An 8,767-nucleotide genomic window follows, 5' to 3' on the forward strand; every position below is an offset into this window, starting at 1 on the left:
TTTAGCTTTCGGATGCCGCTCAGGGGCTATTGCCTTCAGAATGTTTTGAAGAGCTGTTTTTAAATATATATCTTTACTGACAATTTCATTTGTTTTATTCCTTTTGTAAACCACTTTGACCTTTGCTTGTTCTTGCAATTGAGGCAATTTTTTTATTAAATCAATAAATACATCACATTGAAGCACAATTCATTTTTTTTCAATTTACAGATTACTGTTTGTATGTCTGTGTGTGTTTTGGGAACCCCAGTCTCTACTGCTGACTGGACCAAACTCCTGACATCACGGAGAGCTTCCTATTAACTCCCTAATACTGGAGAACCACTACAGTGGTACCTTGGTTTCCAACCGTTTTGGATTACAACCATGTCAAACCCTGAAGTGTGTGTCCCTTTTTTGTGTGTCCCTTTTTTTGGATTACAACCTTTCCTCTTCTTCTTCTTCTTCTTCTTCTTCTTCTTCTTCTTCTTCTTCTTCTTCTTCTTCTTCTTCTTCTTTTTGAGGCACAATTGGCAAAGGCGCGCCTTCGGTTACAACCCGTTTTGGTTTACAACCGGACCTCCGGAATGGATTATGGTTGTAAACCAAGGTATCATTGTATTACATTATTGCCTTTCTCATAATTCACATCAGATTTTGTCAACCTGATTCCCTCTGGATATTTTGGCCTACAACTCCCATTGGCCCTTGCTGGCTGAAGAAGAGTTTGGATTTGATATCCCGCTTTATCACTACCAGAAGGAGTCTCAAAGCGGCTCACATTCTCCTTCCCCTTCCTCCCCCACAACAAACACTCTGTGAGGTGAGTGGGGCTGAGAGACTTCAGAGAAGTGTGACTAGCCCAAGGTCACCCAGCAGCTGCAAAACAATCCAAAACATCTCAAGGCCACTGTGTTACCAGAGGCAGATCTAGGGGAGCACAACTGGTTTGGTCGCGCCAAGCACAGAGCTTCTGGGAGAAAGTGAACAAGAGTCAAAGAAATCTGACCTTCAGCCAACACATAAAGCAGTAGGAGACCTCCGGTGAGGAAAGATGGCGAGTGCCGAACTCCTAGGGACCGCCAGCACCAACCAAGCCTCCATCACCTCATCCACCACCACCATGATCAAAGGGGAGCCCAAAACAACAAGTGAAGAGGCCGCATGGAGCCTTCCCCCCTCAGCGATTTTGATCCCACCAGGACTGAGAGCATCTCAACAAAGCTCCGGGGCCCGGAGGCCTCCAAAGCTAAACAAATAACGAAGCCACACACCAACTTACAGCTGCTGTTGCCACCAAGGGAGAACGGTAGGAGGGTGAGGGGCCCCAGAGAAGGAAAAAATTAAAATGCAGGAGTAAGGACAAAGTAACAAAAACAGCAACCCAATTTCAACAAGAATAAGTGATCATGCCAGAGATCAAAACAAGACAGAAAGATACACGGTGTCACTAAAAGGACTAGAGAGAGAGAGAGAGAGACCAGATCTAAAGAACTCATCTTGTTCATAGGATAGCGAGCCTGACTGAAGTTTAAGTGTTACTTAACCTTGACTCATACTTTTAAATACTTGTAAAGTGATTTTATGGGAGAGCAAGTATGTCACATGGTTCATTTTTATGGCTTCCCAGTTGTTAGCCTTACATTTATATGTAACGGCTTGACGGATGTTTCTCCGTTGGCACCTGTTCTGTGTTGTAGTTTGCAGATAGCAAATGAATGGGCTGCAAATGGAGTAAGCCAACCTCCGTCTCCCCCTCCCCTCTCCAGGAAACACTGAAAGCTCACTTCATTCCCAGAGAGAACCGGCCATGAAAGTCACTCAAAGAAGCTTGCTAATCCTTCTTGGCTTCCATCTGTTGATCTTCTCTGCCTTTGGTAAATCCTTCAGCGCTGGTAGGGAGGGAGGGAGAACTTCAGTTCGCCAAAACAATAGGGGACCTGAAACAGAGACCTGAACAACATTTCCAACCCTCTTTATCTCCCTAAAGGCACTTTAAGTCAAGCAGCAGAGAATCCAACCCATCGGCTGAAGAGAGTCCAGGGAGGAATAGTAGACATCATTCATCCCAGAAATGGTAAGCACTATTGCTTTTGTGAATCCAGAGATGGGGAAACTGGAGAAGCCAGATATCATCTACTGGATATCAGGAGGAGATAGTTGAGGACATGTCAAGGGTGGGAGGAAATTTCAGCTGCAAGAATGAATGACATGTCCTTGCAGCACATACAATAGTTAAACTATGGAACTCATTCCCTAAGGTGGCTGTGATGGCCACCAACCTTGACCACTCCATACTTGGTGGCAGTAATGCTTCTGAACACCAGTTTCTGGAAACCACAGGAAGGGAGAGTGCTGTTGCGCTTGTTGGTTTCCCACCGTGTGAGAACAGTATGCTGGACTAGATGGGCCACCGGCCTGATCCAGCAGACTTTTCTTATGTCAGGGAGTGACTGTGAATTTCAGGCACTGGTTTGGACATCAGTTTTTGGTGGATCTGATAACGCGTTCTGAGGGCCACGTTTCTTCCAGGACAAAGGCAAAATTTGGCAGAGCAACAAATGTGCATTCATCCTTTTTTGAGTAGGCTACTTTCTACACACACACACACAGAGAGAGAGAGAGAGAGAGAGAGAGAGAGAGAGAGAGAGAGAGAGAGAGAGAGACTCGTGCACCCCTCTCTATCCTCCACCCAAGCAAGCAAGTGTCATTATCAGTGTTGAAGGATACACCCCAGAAAGGCAAAAAGCACTTGAGTGGGGGCCTGGAGTAGAGGGTGTACATGGGTGCAGAATTGAAAGAGTCTCAAGGGTCAACTGGAGAGAACCAGGACACGAGGTCCCCCATCACAGCCTTGCACAGTTAGTGGGAGCCACTGAAGCACAAACGTCATGCAACTTTCGTTTGTATTGAACAGAGCCACTGCCAGCACCTCAGATACTCCCCAAAAACATCTCCAAGACTCCAGAAGGCTGCAATGCGACCCTGCAGTGCGTTGTATCCACAGAGGAAAAGTTTGTTATCTCCTGGAAAAAAGGGAATCCCCCAAGGACCTTAGCTGGAGGTTTAGGTGAATACCAGCTTTCCCACAACGGCAGGGATCTCCATGTCTCCTGGCGAAAAGGTTCCAATGACTCCACGTTCACCTGCATGGTCAGCAGTTCTGAAGATCGAAAGGAAACCTCAGTTGACATGCTCAAAATCTGCACAAGTGATAGAGGTGAGAAATGTATTCTTTCCCCCACCCAACATTTCTGAGAGGTGTTGCTTGGGGTGGTGAATACTAGGGGTATCTCTAAAAATCAGGGAATCAAGGAGAAGTGTGGAGATCATTTTTTAAAAAAAACTAAATGGAAACAGGAATGGAAAACCTCCATACTTCTGCTGGAAGCTGTGACAAGCACAGAAAAGACCCACCATTTTTCAGGCACACAAGAAACTGCCTTACACAAAGTCAAACCATCTAGTTCACTATTGTCTACACCAGGGGTGGGCAATTTTTTAAAACTGTGGGCCGATCCACTGTCCCTCAGACCATCTGGTGGGCTGGATAAGCGGCACTGGGGGGGCAGGGCTGGAAGAAGAGGCGAGGGGGGCAAGTAGTCCTCCTCCCCACCCTCCACCCCCAGCCGCTGCGCTTACCTTCCCAGGGGCTGCCGCCACCACCACCGCTGCTTCTTCTCTCCACCCCCAGCCGCTGCGCTTACCTTCCCAGGGGCTGCCACCACCACCACCGATGCTTCTTCTCATGGGTAGGCAAAGCGAGCTCACCCGCTCCGCTCTCTGGCCCACAGGAGCACCAGGGCAGCAGCGGTGGTTGGAAGATGAGCAGCGCAAAAGGGCTGGCTCCGGAGAGGGGCTGCTTAAAATGGTGCTCAACCCCTTCCTCCTCTAGGCAGGGCAGGGAGAAGCCAGGAAGAGGGAGGGAGGAGGCGCTGCTGCAGTGTGGTTGGGGGGGGGGGATGGTGCGGGAAGATGGTGTAGCCTGAATGAACAGAATCACAAGCATTCAAAAGGACATTGAAGACCATTGATCGTCCCCCCTAGTCTCTTATTTAAGGATTTTTTCCTCCCGCCACCAGGTCTGCGTGCTGTTTGCTCCATTTTGTTCTTACTTACATTTGACCAAAAAAAGGCAAAGCTTGAAAAAAAAATTAATTAACAAGTGTGACATTTTAGAATGACATATCTAATATTGTTTTAATAGAGGGAAATAACATTAAATAGGTCAATGTAGATCCACCCCAGGCCTGGAGTCAGTCTAGCTAGAATCCTAGGTTCTTTGGGGTATTTGTCCACTGTGAGAACAGGATTCTAGACTGGTCTGATCTACATGCAGTCTGGCTTTTCTGACGTAGTTAAGAAATGCACTCTTGAAGGATGCATTTTGGATGGCCTTAAAATGAGTTTAAGAGGCCTTGAGAAGAGATTAGACAAATTCATAGAGGAGTAGCTGTTAGCAGCTACTACTTATGATGCCTCTTGTAATGTTTCCATGCCTCTTGGCAATATTCCCCTTAATTTCACTAGCTCATTGTCCCAGTGATTTTCTGGAATAACAATTGTAGAATTGTAGAAATCATTTTATTGCCTTCATTTTACTGAGTTTGTCCATATAAAACGACCCTGACCCTGAGATCATCATGTGAGGCTCTTTGCGTGCCTCTTCCACCAGAGGTCCAGAGGGTGGCAACACAACAACAAGCCTTTTATTGTGCAATGCTCTCTCCAGGAAGTCTCACCTGGCATCTTCGTTATATATTTTTAGGTGTCAGGTGCAATCATTCCTCTTCTCCCAGGCCTTTGGATAATTAAAAAATCTATATCTATTTTTGAGGTTCTTGGCATTAGGAAAACGTGTTGAGATGTTTCCTGAAATGTGTTTTACATGCAATGTTATTTGCGACCAACATAACACCACAATGTGCAACTTACATAGCATAAATGCGTTCTCTCTCTCTCTCAGCTTAGAATCTGAAAGACAAGGAAGGTGGGCATATATAATTGCTTCCAGAAAAAAAAGATAATATAAATATTTGTCAATAAATTGATCAACTAGATTCCTTTATTTAAGCTAATTGCCAGTAACTCCAGTGTGGTGTAGTGGTTAAGAGCGGTAGACTCGTAATCTGGTGAACCGGGTTCGCGTCTCCGCTCCTCCCCATGCAGCTGCTGGGTGACCTTGGGCTAGTCACACTTCTCTGAAGTCTCTCAGCCTCACTCACCTCACAGAGTGTTTGTTGTGGGGGAGGAAGGGAAAAGGAGATTGTGAGCCGCTTTGAGACTCCTTTGGGTAGTGATAAAACGGGATATCAAATCCAAACTCTTCTTCTTCTTTTTGGCATGCTTTAGAAAAGTGTAGAATTTATATTTCTCTACTAGACCTGCCCCTGACCCCCTTTTCTTGAAACAGGCAGAATCTTCTACCAGCTTCCTGAAGGAGGCAGTCTCCTTCTGACTCTCTCCCTAGCTAGGCTGAAGAGGGGAACCTTTTGGACTCTATGGCCAAGTTTAAATAGCATCAGCTAAAATGCAAAACATGATGTGAAAAGGTTACACATCTTACGCTGATCACTACTGAATTACCCTACAAATGAGACTGGGGGGCCTGTTTGCTTATTCTTTCTTATCTATTCTGCTGTACTCAGTTATATTGCTGGGGTGGGCTGGCTGGGGGGGGGGGGCTGGCTCATGTCAGCAGTTTCCATTACACTATATTCCAAGAGACTCTTGTTGTACATTGCAGGTGGCCTTGGACAAATAATACGTTGGGAGTTCATGTTAATTCTTCTTCTCCCCGTCGTTGCCTGTTTATTGGTGGTCACAATAATCATAGTGAAGAAGAGAAAATCCAAGAAAAGAGAGAGAGATGGAGCCACCTATGCTTATCCCCAGGTGAGATGTGCCACCTCTGTTAACTCCTGTCCTTGCTCAGGGCGGGGGCATCTGCTTGTTTGCCCCTGTTCCTCATCCTCCTGACTCCCAGCTTCCACTTTTCCCCAGCTCTCCTCCTCCTCTTGACTGTGTACTGTCTCCCACCACCACCAACCTGGGTCCAAACTGTCCTCTCCTGAACTTTCCTTGGAGGCCTCTTGGTCTGGCAATCTCCAACACTCCTCCTCATCTATCCCTGTGCAGCTACTAGCAATTAAGGAATATATGGAATTTGTCAGGTTCTTGTCACGCCAATAGGTAAAAAAGGGAGAGGACTTATGCAGATGGGTGATCCAGCAGTCAGTAGAAGCAAACTCCCCAAATACTTGAACTAAGCAGTATAGTTAAGTCATTTGCTGTTCTCAGATCAAACTGTGCCTGGCCAGGGCTTAATCCACATCCAGGGTTTGGGTGGCCTCCAGTGCTCAGAAACTCTCTTAGGAGCTGCACACCAGAGTCTACTGCATTGTGTTGCTTATCTGTTTCTCTTTCTCTCTACACCTGCAGGCTGACTGGGACAGAGAGGGCTGTTCAGTGAGGCCAGAACTGCCATCCTGTGAATCCCGAGAACGAGGCCCTGTGTGTTGTCCCCTAGACAACTGTTTCAGCTGCAATCGCAGGGATCGTTGGGACTATGGGATGGGCTGGTCATTCGGGAATGAAGGGGGCCCTGAGTTATGCTGCTGCTTTGGAGTTCGAATGGGTCCTTAGCAGACCCTCCAAGTGTCCCTATTTTCCAGCAACAGTCCCGGATTTACAGAAGCCACCCCAGTTTCTGATTTGATCCTGGAATGTCCTGCTATTCCATGTTGTTTGTTGTTGTTGTTCAGTCGTTCAGTTGTGTCCGACTCTTCGTGACCCCATGGACCAGAGCACGCCAGGCACCCCTATCCTCCACTGCCTCCCGCACTTTGGCCAAACTCATGCCAGTTGCTTCGAGAACACTGTCCAACCATCTCATCCTCGGTTGTCCCCTTCTCCTAGTGCCCTCCATCTTTCCTAACATCAGGGTCTTTTCCCTGCTTTTTTCATAGGACGTCCCTATTTTCATCAGAGAAATGTTAGAGGGTATGGAGTTATGCAACTTGTGAGCCAAGGAGATAAGTAACTATACAGCCTCTAGAAGACACCTAAAGGCAGCTCTGCATAGAGATGTTTGTAAAGGTTTAAAGTTTTAATATGTATGTGTATATATATTGTATATATATATATTGGAACCCACCCAGAGAGGCTGGGGCAACCCAGTCAGATGGGTGGGGTAGAAATGAATGAATGAATGAGAAAGATGTCCCTGTTTACATCAGAGAAATGTTGGAGGGTGAGCCCTAGAACCAGAACTGATAGTCCCTCGGGGGACCTTCAGAAAAGAAACACCCTGAAAGACCTCCTTGCCTACAGAAACATTGGTATAGAAAGGTCCCAGACCAGGCCAAAGAATGAAGACAGTGGCCTTCCTCTGAATCACTGCTTATTAACCATCCTGTTGCCAATGAAGCAAAACATCACCATGGATATTTGAAAGGTTTTGGGCAGGGCCATTTAACCAATATTTTCTTCTCCAGGGTGAGTTATTACGCCAACCACAGCTCCCCCATGTTTTGCAGGTGGAATTGCAAAGTAGCAATCCAAATCTAAACGTATACCATTCAACAACTTTTACTGCTTTTTGTAAATTCTAACCCCCTGAATGAACTAAGAACCAAATAAAACATTTAGGTAAATTTCTTTTGGCTGGGAATTTCTTTTTTTTTAAAAAAAATAATATTTATTTTATTACAAGATATATACAAATAATCACAAATATATACAATATATACAATCACAAACATATATGAAAAAGAAAAAGAAGAAAAGAAAAGAAAACCTGTGTCTAGGTTTTTATCTGCCATTCTTTCATCTGACACCCTTTAATACATTTTCTGGTAACATCGCAAATCTATTTTAAACATAACCAAAATCCATCATTTGTTCCTTGTCTGTTTAAGGACTCATTAAAGCATTTCCATTGTTTTTGAATTTTATTTTTCGGCTTCTGTCTTATCAAATCGGTCAGCTTTGCCAATTCCAGGTATTTCAAAGCTGAGAAAAATCAAAGCTGGATTGTAGATTGCCGCTTCCCATTATTCCCAAAGGTCATCACAACTTTTCCCTTGTCTTTTTTCACGCTGTGAAGGCAATGAGATATGAACAAAGCCTAACTCTGCCAAAAAGCACAAAGCATCCAGCAAGCCCCTTGTGCTATTTCTTCAGCGACCTGTGTAAAGACTAGGATAAATTTTCATGCTTTTGTGGTGTAATCAGATGATGGAAATATTATCTGTGGTGCTGTCTAGGGTGTGGAAATCCCCCCCCCCCAAAATATATTACTGGCATGAACACTGGTTATTTTTTTAGTGTTAAACGTCACACGGTGCTTTACAGAGTTTGGACGATCCTCCATCTTGAAGTAATGAGCCTCTGATTTCATCACTCACAAGACTGAATTGGGACAGACAAATTGTCTCAATTTGCAACCTGCACCTACAAATACAGATTCTCATTATCTTGAGAATATTTTCTTGATGTCAGTCATTGCACTGGAAGGAGGGGGACTGGGAGCAAATTTTGCTGAGGTGTGAAAAGCATATTTTCTTCAGAATGTCTCATAGAAACAGCAAGAGATTATTAACTATCCTGTAATTTTATGGTTGGTAATTATTGTCCTCCGTCTTCTTCAGAAAAGCTACAGGTCTAAAGGATATTTATAATATCCCCTGTGTCACTCCAAGTTGGAGCTAGAGATATCATCACTCAGTCAGTCTGATCACTGAGACACAGTTTGAAACATAGATAAACCGAGCCGCCACTTATATAA

General features: G+C 45.0%; 2 long non-coding RNA genes across 2 annotated transcripts; both read left to right on the forward strand.

Annotated features, from left to right (window-relative positions):
• The first annotated feature begins 1,193 nt into the window (after positions 1-1,193).
• Positions 1,194-2,033, forward strand: LOC117039243. Its single transcript, XR_004425735.1, has 3 exons — positions 1,194-1,288; positions 1,749-1,856; positions 1,970-2,033. It is a non-coding gene; the product is annotated as an uncharacterized LOC117039243 (long non-coding RNA).
• Position 2,034: 1 nt separating this feature from the next.
• LOC117039244 lies at positions 2,035-5,819 on the forward strand. The gene is made up of 3 exons (XR_004425736.1): positions 2,035-2,056; positions 2,897-3,199; positions 5,726-5,819. It is a non-coding gene; the product is annotated as an uncharacterized LOC117039244 (long non-coding RNA).
• The last annotated feature ends 2,948 nt before the right edge of the window (positions 5,820-8,767 follow it).

Source organism: Lacerta agilis, chromosome 17 (genome assembly GCF_009819535.1).
Source record: "Lacerta agilis isolate rLacAgi1 chromosome 17, rLacAgi1.pri, whole genome shotgun sequence".
Classification (NCBI taxonomy): domain Eukaryota; kingdom Metazoa; phylum Chordata; class Lepidosauria; order Squamata; family Lacertidae; genus Lacerta; species Lacerta agilis.